This window comes from Lissotriton vulgaris, chromosome 2_1, assembly GCF_964263255.1.
Source record: "Lissotriton vulgaris chromosome 2_1, aLisVul1.2, whole genome shotgun sequence".
Taxonomy (NCBI): Eukaryota; Metazoa; Chordata; class Amphibia; order Caudata; family Salamandridae; genus Lissotriton; species Lissotriton vulgaris.
The window spans coordinates 1,767,068,544-1,767,089,699 of NC_141687.1; the positions used below are offsets into that span (position 1 = coordinate 1,767,068,544).

The following is a 21,156-nucleotide window of genomic DNA, read 5'->3' on the forward strand; positions in this document are numbered from 1 at the left end:
CACAGTTGAGGGTTGGCCAGATAAAGATGTGTTGGATGATGTTTTAAGACCTTTTTGGGAAGTTAGGTCTGAACTCTCAGTTGCTCATGAGACTTTATTAAGGGGTGAGAAGATCATTCCTCCAAGTGGCTTGCGTGAAGGAATCATTGAACTTTGCCATGAGGGTCACCCTGGAATTGTGAGGTCTAAATCATTGGTAAAGAATTTATTTTGGTGGCCTGGTTGTGATTCTCAGACGGAAAAGATTGTTAGAGATTGTGTAATTTGTGCTTCTGCAGACAAAACCTTGCGTACTTTTCGTCCTCCTATGTTGGAGTGTTCTTCTCCTGAGTTTACTTGGGAATGTGTTGCGGTGGACATTATGGGCCCTATTCAAGAACAGGATGGTTCTCATCGGTATTTGATTGTCCTCATTGATTTGTTTTCTAAATGGCCCGTTGTTAAGGTGGTAGAGAGAGCAGATACTGATTCTGTTTTAAGTTTCCTGATGAGACTTTTGTTACAGAGGGAATCCCTTCTTGCATTCTCACCGATAATGGTGTTCAGTTTTTGTCTGTAAGAACGAAAAGGTATTTTAGTAAACTTGGTATTAGGCATAGGACAACTTCTCTTTATAATCCTGGTGGTAACGGTGTCGTAGAACGTTTTAATAGGGTATTGAAGAATACTATTCAGCTTTCTATCAGTAATAATCTGGATTGGCCAACTCAAATTGGGAAAGTTGTTTGGAATTACCGTATTACTGTTAATGATTCTACTGGTATCTCCCCTTTTGTTTTAATGAAGGGTAGGAACCCACGTTCTAAAACTATCCCTACTTGGTTATTTTCAGGTGAAGTTGAGCCTTATTCTAAGGACTTAGTCAAGGCAAGGTTGGTACAGGTCCATGACAAAAGTAAAAAATATCATGATTTGAAACATGGACCTAAAGAAGTCAAGATAAATATTGGTGATTGGATTAGAATTAAAAAACCTTTTAAGGTACAGAAAGGCGAGTCTACTTTTTCTGAACCCTTTCAAGTGATGGAAGTTTTAAAGAATTCTGTTAAACTTAGCAATGGGAAAGTTTGGAATTTGAGTAGAATTGCCAGGTGTAATCCGAGTTGTTCTTCTAGATCTGATTTTTCTAACGCCCTTTGGAAACCAGAAGATTTGGATGTTGATTGTTCTAGTGGCAACAATAATTTGACTAACTGTTCTGGAGTGGTTAGTTGTTCTAGTTCGTGTGATATTCCTAATTCTAGTGTGGTTGTTTCTGAAAATGATAACTTAGAGTCTTCTAGCAACATCTCTGAGGATTCGGTTGTCACTCCTATGGAAGATGGTTCTGTTACTTGTGAGGATCCTGCTCTCCGCCATTCCTCAAGGAAGAGGGTGGTTCCTCTGTGGCTTAAAGATTATATCACTAACAATAGTTAGGGGTTTTATCACAAACAATTGGTAGTAGTTTCTTTTTTTATTTTGTATATGATTGGAAAAGTTTCGATCCACTTAATGTATGTTTTTCTTGTTCCCTTGTTTTTTATTTTATTATTAGAAAGGGGGATGTGTTGTGTTGCTTACTTATTGCATTGTTCCTTTAATCATACACATTCCAGTTATGTCATTACTGAATGTGGAATGTTCTACATGTCATGTTGATGTGCATCCTTTGGTAAGAGTCAGTTACTCCTTGATGCTGATCTTGCTGGATTACTTGTACTGTGCTCTTCGATTGAATAAAGGATCTACTTTAATTCCTTTGAATCATCTTCATTTCACAGTGCTCGTCTACTTGGTGCAACTAGTGAGGTGCTAGTTAATACCACAGCCTTGGTGCCTAAGTCTGAAGCTGCTGACTGCATACACATTTGCAGGGGCGGGCGGAAAAGTCCTTTACGTTGCTCTCACGGCAAACTGTTTAATGTGAAGTTAAAAATGCCCGATGGAGTATAAGACTGGGCACAAGGTGCTTGCATTCATAGGGTACCTGGTGCAGTTACTGATGCTGGGGTGGTGGTCAAAATTAAATGTCTAAGTGGTGAATGTCAAAGCCGTTGTTGCCTAAGGTTAGAGCGGCTGCGAGTGTACACATCGGGTGTGAAGCAGTGGGCGGGGAAGCAGATCCCTTTGAAGCTGCTGGGCAGAAATGCGAGTCATGGCCTGGCAGCCGTGAAGTGTGAAGCAGTGGGCGGGGAGGCAGGAGCAAATGGTAAGGGGAGCCTTTCAAGAGCAAGGCAGGGGGATAGAAGCGCGTTCACGAGCACTTCTACAAATCCGCATCGTGAAGTCAGCTTTGTGGTTTGACTGCAATAGGTCTCTCTGCGAGGCCTAAAAAGGGGGCGGAGGTGCCGGTTAAAAGCTGTGGTAGGAAAGCTCCATTTTGGGTCCTGGGTATCGAAAGTGAGGAGGGGACTGGGTGTGCAGAACCGAGGGAGACGGCAGCGGCCATTTTGGAACGGTGTGTGGGTCTGGTGCATAGTGCAATGGTTTACAGCGGGGGCAGTGATGTGGTGCCAATTATGGGGCAAAATTTGGCATTAACGTTCTATGGGTGAAATTGCCATTTTGTGACGATTAGCGGGTGGGAATTTGTGACAATATTTACGTTCACATTTCTGTAGAAATTGTATACAATACATATTTGGTGCACTTATATACAGTTCACATTTTTTATATACAGTTCACATTTTTTTCAGCTTCTAAAGCCTGGATTCAGGTGTATATCACTAGTCAAGAAACCGGGGTCAGAGTCTTTTCCCATCCCTATTGGTCTGTTGACCGGTGTGAGAGGTAATTTCACAGGATTCAACAGAGTACAGAGGGTCAGCGATTCAAAGCAAAGATGTCCAATCTTCAGTTATTTTCAACCCTTGTCTTATAGAGTCAAACAAAATTATTGATTTCAGTTCAGCTCTGTTCAATAATTGTGCCATGTTGCCACCCCTCGGCGGTAGTTTCAATGTTTGCAAGACCGCAATTATCAATGCACTACATGATGCTTTTATTACATTAAAAAAAAAAACACCCGCCTCCTGACCATTAAAGGTAGGTGGGTCAACAGATTTTTTCGTAATAATGAATCCTGGTTCTAACACGTTTGGGAAACACTGGTCTACACTTGTTAAAACCACAGGTACATCCTAAGCAGGCGCATCTAAGTGATTTGGGGAGTAGGTGGGGCAAGTATTTTTTCCTCTTCTGGGCAAGTAGAATTTCCTCTTCTGGGCAAGTAGATTTCTGGAGTATTTAGTCCCTTGAACAAATAGGTTTTTTTAAAAATCCTGCCACACCACTGTAAACACTTTCCCACTGATCTACAATACCTTGTACTATCTGTTTTACTCTTAAATTGCTGACCACTTGTTAATCTATTACTCCTCTTCTAGTACACAACTTAACATGTATAGTCGGATCATTACTCGCAAGAGGTTTATAAAACTACTTTGGTCTAATAGCTGGGCGCTTAATCATCTACTTTCTACTCCGTGCTAAAATCTGAATCTCTGGAAAACCCTAGGCAGGGTATTTCGACGTTGTTGCATTTCTATGCATGTTATAAGAGCCTCTGACCGATTGGTCTAAAAATTCATTAAATACATTTGATGTAGAGTAAGGCTTTCTGTGAGGCCACTAAAATCACCCAAACAGTGAGTATTTGACTACATGGACAACACCTGTATGTTGGATTAACATTTTAGTTTCTCCTGCTTGTGTTCATATTGTTTGTTCTTTGTCTGATTTCCTTTTGGGTTATGTTTGAATTTTGTGACACTGATAGTTTGAAAATGAAGACTTTACCACAGTGTAAGGTGTGGTGTCCTTTGCGATACAATGGAAGTTAGATAATACTGCGATTTCATCACTTGCTAAGGTGCTTAGGCAGAAGTGAGTTCATTTGAATTCAAGTATGTTAGTCAACTGTACTTTGAAATGTATTGTTTGACTTAAGACTGACTCGCTGATTGTTCTGTGACATGTAGCCCTCAATTCATTCTTGGCATGACAAAAATTTCGGCCTGTGAGATTAGGTGAATACTCTGTTTATGATGTCATGTGTAAAAAATAATTATAATAAAAAAGCTGAACAATTTCCTAGTGCATGGTTCCTAGGTAGTATATGTGATTGTGCGATTTTTAAAAATGTTTTAAACCAAAATTAGTGTCAAACATGGGTTCTTGATAATTATTTTGAAGTCTACTCTTAGACCTCCTAATATCTCTTTTCTCCAGTCCTGCCCTCCACTGTAACCGTTTCTCCAATAGCTACATTCTTCCACTGATCAAAGTGCACAGTTTATACCTCGGCTCTCTATATTTTCAGTGAGGGTATCTTTATTTTAAACAGATTCTGAACTAATAGTTTGACCGAGGTGACCTTGTTCGCCGCTCAGTTTCTTTTCTTAGGATCAAATGTATTCTTGAATAGCAGGGTTGAATCTGGAGTTATCCATTACTTTATACATGTAATTTAATTGTAGAGGAAATGGATGCCGGGGATCGTTGGTGTCTCCTCTCCCTGCTAGTAATCTTCATTATCATATTTAGTTTCATTGGGAAAAGTCTAGAGGTTGCATCAGGGTGCATTTTTGGGATTTAAGCAGCTTATACACACTTACTCAAACAGGGTCCAGTTCTTTACAAACTAGTTTCTTGTCCTCTCACAGGGTAGCAGAGTATTCTCAGCTAGATTACAGGGGTGACCCAAAGGACTTTGACTGTCTTCAGAAAATTAATTTAATTATGTGTCAATGTTTGTCTAGCACTAACACAGTAGTTCCTTCCACTTGTCAACTGGTCTATAGGGAGAACATGCTATCCAGTACAAATACCAAAGCCAGAGAAACACTTTTAGAGATGATCAACTTTTATGTTTTTCTTCATTGGAGTCTGTGCTTGGGGATTTCATAGTCCAGGATTTTGTAATAGTCGTAATACTTGTTGTTGCATTTTGCATGCACAATAACTTCCTAACTGATTATGTAAACCTTTTTTTTTTTCTTTTTCCCCTTTTAAATTTTAGCCAAGAAGCATCCTACATGAGTTTTACTGATTGGGATCATCAATTTTAGAATTTTTTTACTGTTCCAGAATATCTTGTAATGGGCCAGAAGTCACAGAGAATACATCGTTTTATTTCCTTGATAATTGTTATATTTATTTTTTAAAGTAACAGGTAAGAAAATATTGCTCTTCTGATCTTTTGGTTAGATATGGAAAGTTTAAAAGTTGAGGCAATAAGTAAAATGAACCAAACGGGATTATTATTTTAAGGAAAGTTCACTTGTTTTGAGGCACCCTCATTACTAATAATTTAATGAAGTAATTGAGTTCTTAAACTACACAAGTCCTTACTGGACTGAAACTACATTGCAAGAGAAAATTGGCAGCATCATTTAAGTAACCTTGTCCTTATGTTGATTTTGAGTTTCATGAAAATGACCGTCTTTCAGATATCGACTGGCTTCATTCCTTTGGAATTGGGAGGATGCTGCGTTCATACCTTGTTTTGGGGGATGGAAAAGGGGGGGGGGAGGGTGTGTATGCCACTTGCCTAACTTCTGTCATATTAAATGTTTGGAAAGAACTGTGGCATGAGCGGTATGCAAATGCACGCTTTTAACTTTGCCTATTGTTTCTTGAAAATATGTTTACATTTTTATTTCATTTATTTTTTTTATTTAAATTTGTTTTTATTGTTGCAACAAAGTATATCAGTACAGCGTAAACAATCCGCCGACGTGGCCTCAACATTCAGCCACGAACAGCCATGCGTGCAACGTTTTCTTGTTTTATACGATTGGTACATATATACATGTCTTCAGTTACTCAGTACAATATAATCGTGCAAAGACGCCTGCCGGCTGGGAAACTGTGGAACAGCGTCGCCCTGGGGGCGATGAAGAATGACGGGCAGGCAAGTTCCCGTCATAATGGCGCAGGATCAGGGTCTGTACTTGGTCAGATATCGGTGATACCAGTGAACAGGGGGGGAACTAAACGGTGGGAGGGAAGCATGTAGGCGCTAGCAGGGTCTAAGCAGGGGGATATTGGAGGGGGGGGGGTCATGGAGCCATGCGGTCTGCTCCCCATAATGGGGGGGGGGGGGGGGGAAAGGAGGGGGAATTGGCAGGGGGGTTGATGCATTCCGCTTAGGCGAGATACTAGATGGGTGGCAGGACATACACGAGTTTGTTCAGGATCCAGGGGGTTATCGGGACTCGACCCTGAGGTGGCTCACACCCGGTAGAGGCTACCGGCCTTCTCAGGCGGCAGGGGGGGGGGGGAAGGGACAGGTGGGTCTCCTGCCTGCGTGGACTGCCGGAAGCTGTGGAGGAGCATGGCCCATTCCATGGAGATGGGAATTTTACGCGCGCCCCTGGCTTCTTCTTCCCTCAGAGCATCTTCCTCCGCTGCCGCCCATTTACCAACCGCCCCCTTCCATTGTGCTATGGGGGGGCCCTCCGGGGACCGCCAGCGCATGGTTATGCATCTATTCGCCAACAGGAGCGCTAAGGACACGAAGCGCCTATGCACCGGTTCTTGTTTAGAGACGTGGAGGATGCCTAGTGCGCTGGACTCCCAGGTGGCCAGTGTAGTGAGACCTGTGAGTTCCGACAGTGTGCCGTGTACCACCCGCCAAAAGGGTTGAAGGTTGGGACAGTCCCAAAACATATGACGGAAATCCGCGGCAGGGGAACAGCATCTGGGGCATAGGAATGGTGTGGAGGGGTAGAACTTCTGTAATCGCGCTGGGGTGAGGTACGCTCTGTGCAGTATATAGTATTGGATGTTTTTGAAGCGGGCGTTCCTAGAGACGTGTTTTGGGGCCTCAAGTGCTTTAGTCCACTCCGAGTCGTGTAGAGCGCGGCCTATGTCCTCCTCCCATGTAGCACGCAGGGCCGTCAGGGGGGCATGTGAGAGTTCCCTGATGGATTTATATAGCCAGGTGACCAGGTGGCGGCCCACCCCCATATGGAGGAGAGCATGTATTACTGGATGCGTGTCTGGCTCGCCAGTTTGGAGATTGAAATGAGGCCGGTATCCATCGAGCAGTTGCCTATACCTGAGGAATTGGCCAGGGGGGAGCCCGTATTCTGCGACCAAGCGGTCGAGTGGTTTCAACTGACCCTCCTCGAAGAGCGATTCCAGCTCCGTGATGCCACATTGGGACCATCCGGCAAACAGTGGAGCCGTGAAGTAGGATTCTTGCCTGGGGCTGCCTATCAATGGTAGCAGCGGGGAGTACGGGAGCCTGCTGGGGGATAACCGGTGGATCCGCATCATGCACCGGCGCGCTATCGCCACTTGGAGGGGGTATGTGCGCCGTGGCTTGGTGCCCGGGAGGAGAAGACGGGTGAGTTCCGGGGTCGCGATTCTGCCGGTAGAGGTAACAGTCTCCTGAGGGTAACGGTCCACCGTCCAGTAGGACAGCCATTGGAGCTGTGCCGCGAGGAAATATGCCTCGAAGGACGGAGCCCCGAGCCCTCCCTGCGTCGTGGGGAGTTGAAGGGTTTTCAGGGCCACCCTGTGTCTGCCTGCACCCCAGATGAGGGTCCCCAAGAGGGAGTCAACGTCGCAGAAGAAGGACCTGGGCGGTATCACCGGTAGATTTGTGAAGTGGTAAAGGAGTCGGGGAAGCATCACCATTTTAGCTAGGGCTATCCGCCCTATCGGGGCCAGCGGTAGCTTATTCCAGAAGGCGACTGTCGGGCGCAGACTAGCCAGTGTCCTGCGGTGATTGCCCTCAAAAATGTCTGCTGGAGAATGGTACAAGCGGACACCGAGGTACCGGGGAGCCTCCGCGGACCATGGGAGTTTATGTGGCCCTAGCTCGACTTCCCGGGGGGTAGGTCCGGGTGTAGAGGGTAGACCGTGGACTTGTCCCAGTTCACCTGTAGTCCCGAGGCGTCTGCAAATTCCGCCAGTGCTGCCCCAATGGGGGTTAGGTCCGTTTCAATATCTCGGACATATATGAGATCATCCGCGTACATGGACACGCAATGGGTGCCGTCTGCAAGCGGTATGCCTCAGTCTACACCTTCCTGGCGCAGCCGAACCGCCAGCGGTTCGACCGCCAGCGCGAATAAGAGAGGCGACAGGGGGCACCCTTGTGTTGTGCCTCGTCGAACTTCAAACGCCGGTGAAATGCGTCTCCCGATACGAACTCGGGTGGTGAGATCGGTGTACAGGAGGCGTGTGTATGCCATGAGCGTCAGGCCGACATTGAAGCGCCGCAGGACCGAGAACAGGTAGGGCCAGGTGAGGGTGTCTAACGCCTTTTCAAGGTCCATAATGAGGCAGGCGGCACGGGGAAATCTTTCACGTACCTGATCTTGAATATGGAAGACTCGGCGGAGGTTCTGGGAGGTATTCCTCCCTGGGACGAAGCCGCATTGGTCGGGGTGGACCAGCGGGCGTATGACCTGTGCATATCGATCAGCTAGGATCTTCCCTAGGATCTTACAGTCAGCCGACAGGAGCGTGATGGGCCGATATGACCCCATGTGGAGCGGATCTCTGTGGGGCTTGGGAAAGGTGACAATCACGGACTCCCGTAGCGATTGAGGTAACCTCCCTAAATGGAGAGACGCCCCGAACATCCGTGACAGACGGGGGACTACCAGGGGAGAGAATGTCTAGTAGTATTCCAGTGGGAAGCCGTCTAGTCCCGGCGCTTTATTCCGAGACATGGCACGTATCGCCTAGGTGATGTCAGAGGGAATTATCTTGGTGTTGAGTGTGCGCTTGTCGTCATTTGATATCGTGGGTAACGTCAGAGGGTCTAAAAAATGTTCCACGGGGAACAGTGGGCCGGGGCTTCGTACACCTGCGCATAATGGCGCTGGAATGCCAGGAGAATCTCATCCTGCGATTGCACTAATACACCTTCCGGGTTGAGAATGTCCGTGATTGGCTTGATTTCGGTGTCCTGCCTCGCCATCCAGGCCAGAAGCGCCCCGGTTTTGTCTCTGTCCTTGTGTACCCTAGAGGCGTATGCCCTGAAATTGTACTTTCGGAGGTCAGCGCAGGCAGGCTGATACTCAGACTTAGCCTCGGCCGTGAGCACGGCGTGTTCCTCCGAGTCGTCAGGTCGTTTAGTGAGTGCGGCTAGAGCTTGCTCTGTGGTTAAAAGTGTCCGCTCTAAGGTGCGGCGGACCCACACACCTGTTTGATGCATTCTCCCCTCGCCACCACTTTAAACGCGTCCCACTCCACCAGTACCGGTGACGCCGTGTTCTCGTTGTGTGTGAAGTAATCTTGTATGCTGGATTTGTGTGCGTCTCTGAAAACTGGATCCGATAGGCATTCTCTAGGGAGGCGCCAGGTGGGAACCGGTGGGTGTGGGGGGCGCCAGGTAAGACGTATGATGTGGGCGTCGTGATCTGAGAGGATCCGACCCAGGTATTCTGTAGACGTTATCTTGGGGAGGATTGGTGCAGAGCAGAGGAAACGGTCTAGGCGAACTCGGAGGTTGTGCGGAATCGAGTGAAAGGAGTAAATGCGAGCCAGTGGGTGTAGGTGTCTCCATGCATCAGTGAGTGCCCAGTGCGTGGTCCATGCCCTAAATAGGTCTGCCTGTCGGGGGGCCAGGGAGTGTGTGGGGGGAGGATGCGAGCGGTCCAGGGAGGGATTCAGTGTGCAGTTAAAGTCACCTCCCAGTACCCACGGAACTGTAGTGAACTGGGCCAAAACGCCCGTAAGGTGATCCCAAAACTGACCCTTATCCGTGTTAGGGGCGTAAATGCTGCCGAGGAGTACCCCTTGCCCATCAAGTATTCCCTCCAGAAGCGCGTACCTGCCCTCTCTATCTACCACTCGCCGGAGCACTCGGAAGGGAGTACCTGGCCTTACCCACAATAATGCGCCGCGCGCAAACGCTGAATATTGTGTGGCACAGATGATCCCTCGCCATTTGGCCTGCAAACAAGCGAGTTCAGTAGCGTTAATGTGTGTCTCCTGCAGAAACGCTATGCCGGCCGACATGCGCCTAATGTAGGAGTATACAGAGTAGCGCTTACTGGGCGTGTGTAGGCCCCGTACGTTTAGTGTAAGGATATTAAGGCCTGAGTGGGGGACTGCCATTCCTGGGGTGATGTGGTTGGGAGAGGGGCCCCCCTACAGCTCCCGTGGGCCGCCCGTGTATGTGTGCCATATGTGTTCCTGCGCGCCAAGCTTCCTCTAACGTGGGGGGGGGACCAGGGGAAGTAACAACAACTAGAACCTCGGTGGGCAACTGGCCCAATACTGAGGATACGTCACCGGGGGTGACATATCCAAACTAGTGTCCCACTAGGGGAGAAATTCAACAAATTCGTGGGGGTGGCAGCGTGTGTCGCTGCTGGGCCTGTGCGCGGGTCTGGCTCTAGCAGGAGAAATGTCTATCGCTCGCTAGCGCTTACAGACATCTGGCAAATTGGTCTAGGCTTCTAGACGTCGCGCAATACAGCAGGCAACCATGAGAAGGATATAGCAGGTGACAGTTCAACCTTCATGAAGAGGTGGTACGTTGGCTGGCCAGGGCAGCGTCCAATGTGAGTGCCACAACCAGGGGGGAAGAGATTGGGCCGAATCCCGACATAGTTCCATCACTGTCCCGGTCTTTCTCAGGGGTGAACAGGTGTGGCTGACCTTCCAGGTCCGAGGCCGGGGATGACGTGTGCAGTTCGGTCACCGCCCGTAGGGCGTCTCGTCGCTCCTACATGATTTGTGTGAGGTCGGGTGAGCCCGTGGGGGAGGATGCCTGGCTCTTGGGGCGGCCTGATCGAGCACGGCTCGTGCCCCGTTTCCTGGATCGTCTGGAGTCATTGTTGCGTGTCCTCTGGGGTCCGGGTTTAGGAATCAGCGGGCAATTAAATTCAGTCCAATCCTGCGCGTCCGCTGCCGTATCGAAGAAGAGGGCTTTCCCTTTGTGGATCACCTTAAGGCGGGCAGGGAATAGCAAGGAGTATTGAAGGTCGTTTGCGCGGAGGCGCCTCTTGACTTCCAGAAACGTGGATCGCCGCTGTTGGACCTCTCGAGCATAGTCCGGGAACACCATGACGTGTTGGTCTTCCACTTGCAGGGGGCCCGCCATCCGGGCCGCACGGAGCACCGCGTCCCGGTCTCGGAAGTGCAGGAACTTGGCCAACATGGGTCGTGGAGGAAGACCGGGTTTGGGTGCCCGGGCCGGGACCCTGTTGGCCCTCTCGATGGAGAAGTACGGCGACCGGTCGCAGTCCGGGGTGAACGATTTAGTCCAGGATTCCATGTAGGTCAGAGGGTCCGAATTTTCAATCCCCTCCGGCAGGCCCAGGACGCGGATGTTACAACGTCTTGAGCGCCCCTCTAAATCCACTGTGCGCTCCTCCAAGGTCTCCATGCGGCGCAGGATCTCCTGCATGTCTGCCTCCTGCGACTTCACCGCGGGTTGTAACTCAGTCACGATCCGCTCACCCTCCTTCACCCTGTCTGCCAACTTACGGTGTTCATCGCGGATTAGGCTAATGTCCGTCGTCAGGGTGCCCAATTTCTCCTCCATCGAGAGGCGAGACATTTCGATTGCCGCCAACACCTGGTCCAGTTTCGCTGACAGTGTAGGGTCGGTTTGCGACGCATTGGCCTGCGTCCATGTTCTCGTTTGTGGCATCTTCTCGACGGCCGTTTCAGGGACCGCCGTCGCCTGAGAGGCCCTTGGCTTCCCCATGGGTGCTGTCAAAAGGAAGAGTGGGGGGCCCCCCGGGTCGTCGTGCGCCTCGAGGGCGGTAGGTCGTCGCCTCACAGCATCGCCGGGTAGGTGGCAGCTCAGTGCCGGCCGGCTCCCTCCGTCTCCTCCGGTTCTGGGGGGGGGCCCGCTCTGTCAGGGGTGGCTTGCGGCCGCCGGGGCCGGTGGGTCCGACCGCGGGGGGGGGGCCGTGTGGGTGTCCTCTCCTCTCCGGGAGGAATGTGGCGCAGTGTCAGCGCTGATCGGCAGGGTAAAGGTCGGGTGGCATGGACCAGGAGGCTCCGGGGTGGCGGACGGCCGCTGGCAGCGTCTCCAGCGCAAGTGGGGCACTCCTGCCCTCAGGGCGAGGTTCGCGTTTGTCCTCCTTGCTAGGCCTTCATGCGCGCCATTTTAGGGTCAGGCACCCGGGTCCACCGGGCTGTTTGGGTCCTTCGATCGGGTGGCGACATGCCCAATGACTTCCCACGGGGCCCGGAGGGAGGAGGGGGCCCCCCTGGGGTGCCGGCGTTGAGATCCTCGGGGGAGGGGGGGGAGAGATCAGTGCTCACCGCCCTCGATGATGATTACGGGCTTCTGGAGTGTCAAGCCCTGTGCAGTTGGCGCGCTCGCCGGCTTCCCGCAGTCCGCAGGGGCCACCGGGGCGCCGGCGTTGAGATCCTCGGGGGGGGGGGGGGATCAGCGCTCACCGTCTTCAACGATGGTTTCGGACTTCTGGAGTGTCCAGCCCTGTGCAGTCGGCGCGCTCACCGGCTCCCCGCAGTCCGTAGTGGCAGGTCGGTCCAATCTGAGGGCCGATCAGGCTCCCGGCGGGGAAATAGCTCCGGTGTATTGGAGCCCCGGGGCGGCAGCCGCCATCTTGTGTGTAGGGGCTCCGGGACAGGGGAGGGCGCCGTCCGGTGCGCACCCCCGTGGGCTGGTTTCACCGTCTCCGTAGGTTTCTCCGCCGCTGTCGGCTGGCCGCGTCTTCCGGGGCCGCCGGTTAGAGAGCCGACTCTTGGAGGCTCGCACGTCCGCCGGTCAGAGGTGCGCCCGCCATTTTCGGGGTCGGCGTCACTCTGAGTCGGCAGAAGACAATCCGGCTCGTGTAGTCTGCCCGCAGCAAGTTCAGGTCACTCAAAGGATGCCCCAGTGTGTGGGGGCATCACAGGTGCAGTATTTGGCGAGTTGAGGCTCCCGGCGATCTCGGGAACTGGGCAAGATGCTAGCCCGATCGCGGAGCCTCAGCAGGACACAGCCGCCGTCGTGGCTTGCTAAGCCACGCCCCCCTTGAAAATATGTTTACATGTGTAGGCAGATTGCTTCATGAAACTAAAACGATAACGGAATAACTCTTGGAGTAATAGAGATTTAAATTTGAACCCTTTACTTCTCCCTACTAAATTATCAAAAGGTATAACTTCTTGGTTCTTCTGCCGTCTGATTCAGATGTCCATCACTCAAGCTCCTGGTTGACACACTATGGTGCTAGTCGTGGGAGCCTTTCAGTTCTTACACTCCTGTTGGCAAAAGACAATCATTTTTTGCAATTGCTTTATCTGTCGTGGATCTATCCGTTCCATTTCTGGCATCTTGTCGACACCCTGTTCTGGGCCTCAGTCCTCTTGAATTTTTCCCAATTGCTCTTCATCTCAAATTCAGACTGTGATGGAAAGAACTTCCTTTCTATACTGTCCTGTGTCACCAGAAGTATTTGTGGGCAGATAATCGCCAGGGCGGCGGTTCAGGCATGTGGACACCTTAAACAGAGCTGCCTCATTAGTTACCTAGAGCTGCTAGCATTCCAAATATCTATCAAGGCTTTCTTATGACACGTACATTGTAAGGTAGTCTTAGTCAGAAAGGAAAACCTCACTGCCATATGCTACCTTCAGAAAAGAGTGAGCGTAAAACAGTGGACAATTTGCCATAGACCGCACTTGTTAGCAGAGTGCATTCCGGGAGTGGGCAACTATTTTGCAGACCTGCAGAATAGGATGGGTCAACCACTCCATGAGTGGGTTACTTCTTTACTTCCTACGTTGGGGTTTCCCCGACGTAGATATTATTGCAACTGTGGAGAAGTGTGGCTCACTGGTTAGAGCAGGCAGACCCTGAAGCAGAGGCCAGACCCGGGACCAGGGTTCGATTCCCAACGCGGCAGGGTGTTGAGCTTATATGTCCACGGACTCGATAATTCTCGCTTCGGTGCCTGACCTAATCATGGGTTCACACTCTGCAACTCTGGGCATTAAGCTTGCTTAATCTCCACAACGGCCCCCCGCGGCGGGATGCCTGGCTTTCACCTTGGGGATACCCTGTAGGGGCTATCTCACAGGGAAAAACCAGGACGGGTTCCCAAGGCAAGCGCGGAGATACCCCTTCGGGGGTCGATTCTGGCGCTATATAAGAAATGTAATAATAATAATAATAATAACTGCCAAATGCCCAAGCTTTGCATGAAGGTTTCGGCACCCACAGTCCATGTCCGGGTTATTTGCTGACCAATCTGTGCAACCATTCGCTACTTTTTATGGCTTCACACTCTTCATTCTTTCCTTTTTTCTACAGAGTACAATTGCTACATGCTATTTCTTGTTTAATAATTTTTTGTTTGTTTACTTTATTTATTCACATCTTGAACACTGTCACAGGGTTGCTCCCTCTGTTCACCATGTTTCTTTGATGCGGGCATCTTTCCATGTTTACACTCTGCTTCCTTTTCTTAAGGAGCATGTGCGCATGCTCGGCGTCTTCCGGGTCTGCTGTTTACATGGACCGGGTTCTACCAAGTCGATGCGTTGTTTTTCCTTCGTAGCTGGTAAGTGTTCCCGCTACCCACCAAGCACATTTGGGCTCTTATGGCACAAAACACTTTATCACATCACTAATTTAAGTTTCCTTTTGGGCTAAATGGTGTGCACGTTTCCATGTACACTACGGGCAACACACTTTTACCATCTTGTTATGATTTTATTTGCTGGCGCTTTGGGGTCACCCTCACATTTCGCAGCGTGTTAATACTTGACATTTCGTGTTCCGTTTTTTTCACCTTCCGTTAGCTTTCATCACAGCACCGTGGAGCCTTGAATTTTTGGCCCTACTATGTTCATTTTCTCGTGTTATATTGTACTGGTCACACGTATTACCGGACATTTGTGTAATTTACTTTGGTCATTTTTCTTTTTTCCTTTTGTACATTCTTAGTTATGTTTAACTATTCGGGTGCCTACATCATAGCACCTTGTCTTTATGGTGCTTTGTATTCTTACCTCTTTGCAATCAGAAATCTAGATCAGTTTCCTTTCTACTTTTGCCACACGGATTCCCCCTGAAGAAGTGCAAGCGCACAAAATGCATCGGGGATAATTATACTACGGAGTATGAATTTGTCTGACTTACTGGATTTTTGTCAATATACTAAAGATCACAATCATATGATGTAATATGATGAACTGTGACCTCTTTGAACACGTAATGATCTAACTATTAAAGATCATAATCTTTTCCACTACAATTGAAGTACTTGTATACATTTCTGCACGCGCTTCGGCGCATCAAGAGTTTCCAGAGGTTGCCCTTACTCGCTGTAAGGTTATCTTGGTTGAAGCTGCTTAACTTGCCAGACCGTCTCCTTCCTTATCGGAGCACAGTCCGGCACCTGAACCCCAAGCAAAACAACCTTGCAATTTGACTCCTGAGGTCTTAGAGTTTGGTTCCCTCAGTTTATATTTGGAATGTATGCCTATCCTGAAGAGGCTTACGTCTTACTACACAAGCCTGCTATGTAGCAAGGTGGCAGAGGTTCATACACTACTTCATACCCAAAAAAATTTATCCACTAAATTTAACAGCGTAAACCATTGTTTGGTGCCGGTTTCATTTAAAAAACTCAGATCTTGCTTGCACGGCTAGTTGTTTAAATTTGGCAGCATTTGCAGTTTACCTAGAAAACCAGGAACACGCGTCGCTTTTCAGGGTCCCTGTCATTAAAGTTTTTATGGAAGGACTTAAAAGGATTATCCCCAGTAGATATTCTCCTCTCTGGGATTTCAATGCAATCCTGACTACACTCATGGGCCCCTCGTTAGAGTCCCATCATTCTTGCTCCCTCCTATTTCTATCTTGGAAAGTTTGTTTCCAGTTGCAATCACTTCCCTCAGACATGTGAGTGAGCTACAAGCTCTCGCGTTGTAATGGTCTATTTTCTAGGTTTACCGTGACGAACAAGTCTTTAGAACTAATCCAAAGTTTCTGCCAAGGTATTTTCTCCCTTCCACCTCAACCAAACTATTTCGCTCTGGGTGTTCTTCCCACACCCAGACTCAGTAGCAGAAAGAGCCTTCCACACTAGACGTTGAAGGGCCCTCATGTACTACATTGATGGGGCAAAATTGTTTCTTAAGATGCAACCAAGATTTGTCGTCTACAGTAAACTACACAAGGACAGTGCCATTTCCAAAGCAGGGGTAGCTCGTTGGCAAGTGCAACAAAAGGTGCTACCCTAAGTCCAAAGAACATCTCCCTGCTCCACATAGTCTGCATTCTAAATACAAGAAAGCCTTAGGCAGCTATCTGTTCCATCCAACACAAGTTCACTAAACACTGCTGCATTGATTTACAGGAGATTCAAGTGGGCCAGGTTGTACTACATACACTTTTTCAGTCTTATTCAACATCCTCTGGCTAACCACCATTTAGGGGAGAACTGCTTTACAGTCTATGCAGAGCATGTGTACTATCAGCCATAAATGCCACTAACGGAAAATGTTAATTACCCTGTAGATGTCGGTCTGTGGCATGTAATGCTTTAGATTCACATGCGGCCACCCTACAGATGCCTTAGGTGGTTGCAGATACTTTACTTTTTTTCCCCTATGTGCATGGCCATCTTCTTTACCTTCTGTGCTCTATTTCTGTCCTCCCTGCCATCCGGAAACACTATGGAACCAATGTATATGTGCATTATCAGTCATAGGTGAAGTCACTAACCATAGGACTCTGAAGACTTCTTCAAAGAAATACAGGTTCTAAACGTCAGAGCCCAGCACTAAATGACAGGAGCATGCAGAGCGGGTGTATCTACAGCACTTGATTCCATCAATAGATGCTTACAGGGTAAGTAACATTTTCCTTTTTTGATTGTAGTTATTAGGATGCCAGTACCTTATCCAGTTCCATGTGGTGGCAAAAATCCCTATACACCAGCACATGCCTGTGTGATCAGTCTTCATCAATATAAAAATATATTAAGGACTTGGATGGAATCCCTTTCTTCTCCTAGGTCCTTGCTTGGGTGCGGGGTGTAAAGAGGAGGGAGGCTGACGCACGCCAGACCTGTAGCATTCCTTACATGAATATTTATCTCCACCGGGGAGGAGGGCGGGCGCTTATGACTATAACAGAGATACCCCTACTACAGAACTGGAGTTACAGGACAGAAACTACTCCTTCTGTAGTAGGGGATCTCTGTGTATAGTCCTAATCTAGTGACTAGAATGGCAAGCCCATCCCCACACAAGTGGCGGTGGAGAGAAGAAAATTAACACCACTATTGTGTGAACAAATTCCGCAGCGAAGCCTGCCCAAACTGAGCATCTGCCCTGGCATCAGTGTCCAGACAGTAATGCTTAGCAAAGGTATGAACCGACTTCCAAGTGGCCGCCTTGTAGATCTCTGCAATCGGAACATTACGGAGTAAAGCTGTCGTATCAGCTTTTCCCCTGGTGGAATGAGCCTTAGGCTTACCCCCTAAGGTCTTATTAGCTTTTTGGTAACACAACTGTATGCAGGACACAATCCACCTAGAGATGGACTGCTTAGAGGTAGCAAGACCCGTCCTGACCGATCCATAATTGACAAATAAGTGGTCTGACCTACGAATATCTTTGGTTTTATCCAGCTAAAATTTCAACACCCTCCTGACATCCAGGGAATGTAGAGACCTTCCGCTGGAGATGAAGGATTCTGAAAAAACGTAGGCAACGTTATGGTCTGGTTGACATGAAAATCAGAAATAACCCTGGGAAGAAATTTAGGGTGAGTACGCATAACAACCTTTGCAGCATAAAATACAGTATAAGGTTCTTGGCAACACAACGCCTGAATTTCACTCACCCTGCGGGCCGATGTAATGGCCACGAGGAACGCCGCCTTCCAGGACAGATGCTGCAACGAAGCCTTATGAATAGGTTCAAAAGGCTCCTTCATCAATCTGGACAGCACCACATTCAATTCCCATGAAGGCGAAGGAAGCCTGACCGGAGGGAACACTTTCTTCAAGCCTTCCAAAAAATCTTTGATCACAGGGATCTGGAAGAAGGAAGTCTGTGAAGGGCATTTCCTGTAGGCAGTCCATGCAGCAAGATGAACCTTAATGGAATGAACATTAAGGCCAGACTGCGCCAAATGTAGAAGGTAAGGAAGGATGACGTCTTCATTGCATGTCGTAGGGTCATAGTTCTTGGACTGGCACCAGATACAGAACCTCTTCCACTTGTAAGCATAGGAAGCCAGAGTGGAAGGTCTCTTAGACTCCTTCAGTATGTCCATGCAATCTTCAGGCAGATTTAGATGGCCATATTGCACTATCTCAGGAGCCATGCCGCCAAACTCAAAGACTAGAGGTTGGGGTGCAACATCTGCCCCCGAACTTCGTGAGAAGGTCCGGCCTGCACGGCAGCCGAATGTGAGGAAGGAGAGACCGGTGAAGCAGGTCCATGAACCACCACTGTCTGGACCATTCCGGGGCAATGAGTATCATCCGAGCCCTGGACCGGGCCAGCTTGAGTACTGCGGAATCAGGGGAATGGGTGGAAAAGCGTACAGAAAGCTGTTCGACCAGTTGATCCATAAGGAATTTCCCAGCGTCCCCTGATGGTAGTACCTGGAGGCGAAGTCTCGGCATTTGCGGTTTTCGGCGGTGGCGAACAGATCTACGTCTGGAGTCCCCCACCTTGCGAAGACTTCTCCTAGTACTTCGTCGTTTATGACCCATTCGTGGTTTTCCTGAATCAGTCTGCTCAGTGCGTCCACCTGAACATTCTGCACACCTGGCAGATGGGTAGCCGTTACCGTCAGTCCTCTGGCCAGGAACCAGTGCCAGATCGCCTGCGCCTCTTGTGACCGTGCGTGATCTCGAACCCCCCTGCTTGTTGAGGTAATACATTGTGGTCGTATTGTCAGTCTGTACAAGCAGAGAGTTGCTCTGAATGGACGGAAGAAAGGCCTTCAGTGCCAAGTGAACCGCTCTGAGTTCCAGGAAATTGATGTGATACGTGGTCTCCAACGGGGACCACGTTCCTTGAATCTGTAGGTTTCCGGAGTGCGCCCCCCACCCGTGGAGAGAAGCATCCGTCACGACAGTCTGCGTGGTAATGTCCTTGTGGAAGGGAACCCCTCTGAGGAGATTCTCCGCTGAACACCACCACTTCAGTGACTGAAGAGCATGCAGAGACAGTCGTATCTTGTCGTCCCAAGATCCTTTCCTCTGATCCCACTGGTCCTCCAAGTACTCCTGCAGCGGTCTCCTGTGCAGCCGTGCTTGTGGCGTCAGGAAGATACAAGAGGCCATTGATCCCAGTAGAGAAGACACTGTCCTCACTGTTGTAGATGGAGTGGTCATAAGAGCCTGAGCGTTCCGAAGGAGTGATAATCGTCGCTGTTTCGAAGGAGACACGCTTGCTGACCGCGTATTGATGGAGGCTCCCAAGTACTGTATGCATTGGACCGGAGTCGGGACAGACTTGGACATGTTGATGTGCAACCCCAGCTTGTTCAAGAGAACGCACGTCTTCTGGAAGTCTGCCTGAGCTTCCGCGAAGGAGGATGCCTTGATCAACCAATCGTCCAGGTACGGGTAGACAAACACCTTGTTCTTCCTCAGGTGCGCTGCTACCACCGCCATGCACTTCGAGAATGTTCTCGGCGCAGACTTTAGTCCGAATGGGAGTACTGTGTATTAATGATTGGTGCCGACTTGGAACCGCAGGAACTTCCTGTGTTTGTGTGCAATGGGCACCTGGAAGTACGCATCCTGTAGGTCTATAGCACATAGCCAGTCTCCCTGTTGCAACTGAGGATAAATCTGATGCAACGACAGATGGATTCGCAGGGAAAAGGTTTGCCTTCTGTTTGCCTGTCGCAAGTCCAGAATGGACCTGAACTCGTTCTTGTCCTTCTTGCGAACCAGGAAGAACCGGGAGTACAGACCTCTTCCTCTCTGAGACAGAGGTACGTCTTCTATCTCCCTTTTCCTTAACAGGATATGTGCCTCCGCCTGGAGCTTGCGCAGCTGAAACTGCGAGCTGACCAGTGGAATTGCTGGAGGCGGGCTGGTAAACCGAAGACTGTATCCATTGCAAACAATATTCAGCACCCACTTGTCCTGAGTAATTTTTCTCCACTCTGCCAGAAAAAAATGAATGCTTCCCCCTACTGGAGTGGGTAACAGATCCCCGGGGGAAGTAAGCGCTCAGGGCCTAGACTCGGCCGGGCCTTTGTTCGCTGGTGCCGACTGTTTGCCTCCTTTGCCCTTCGGGCGTTTCTGGAATGGCTTACGGAACTGTTGTTGCTGCGACTGTCCCGAAGCTTGGCCACGTCCTCTGCCCTGCCCACCGAACCGCCGTTGGAACGGGCGGTACGATTTCTTCGCTTCTTTGGGCTTCTCTAGTCCCACAGCCATGAGTGTTTCGGCCTTAGCCTTCGTGCGGGCCATTTCGCCATCCGCATGTTTCCCAAATAGGGTTTCGCCAGAGAATGGAAGATTGGCCACCCTTTGCTGTGCGTCTGGTTTCAGTGACGTAAGGCGGTGCCAGGCGTGTCGTCGCTGGTTAATCTCATGGCAAAAGCCATGTGCCGCCAAGAGGGATGAATCTGCTGCAGCGCTGATAATTTGATTCGCTACCAGCATCCCTTCGTTTAGCACTTCCTGGATATCTTCCCGCTTCTCGCGAGGCAAGTGTTCCGCAAACTGCTGGAGGGAGTCCCAGAGGGCGTGGTCGTAGCGTCCCAACAAAGCCGTGGCACTCGCAGCCTTCATAGAGGTCGCCGATGTTCCACATACTTTCCTTCCAGCTAAATGCATCCATCTAGACTCTGTCTGGGGGGACTGTGGATGACGGCATGCTGTTTGCGGGCCGCCGTCACAATCGCAGAATCCGGAAGAGGTTCCACCCTTAGAAAAGCAGTGTCCGAATCGGGAGCCCGGTATTTTTTCTGCAATCTCGATGGGGCCGCCTTAGTCACCGCAGGGGTGAGGAAAAGGTCCATGGCCGGTTTCTCCAGGCCCGGCACCAGAGGTAGTAGTGGACGAGACCAGTGTTTCTGGTGCAGTGTCTCGAAAATGACTGAAGTCTTAGGCGTGGGCACCGTCAAGGATATGCCCAATTTGGCAGCGCCTCTCAATAGGACACCATGGAACGCCACCAGGTCATCAACCGGCGACACCCTTGTGTCCGGCGATCCAGACAAAGTCGTAGAGTAGTCCCTGGTTCCTG

General features: G+C 49.5%; 1 protein-coding gene across 7 annotated transcripts in view; it reads left to right on the top strand.

Annotated features, from left to right (window-relative positions):
* The window catches only part of PPP6R3 (protein phosphatase 6 regulatory subunit 3), a 1,665,951-nt gene that overhangs the window by 123,108 nt on the left and 1,521,687 nt on the right, over positions 1-21,156 (top strand). For 5 of the 7 annotated variants that reach the window (XM_086957827.1, XM_086957831.1, XM_086957834.1 and 2 more), the window contains one exon: positions 5,003-5,155. The exons of the other annotated variants lie outside the window; for them this stretch is intronic. The gene's annotated coding sequence lies outside the window, so the exon portion shown is untranslated. The remainder of the gene's footprint in view (positions 1-5,002; positions 5,156-21,156) is intronic. 7 annotated transcript variants of the gene reach the window in all.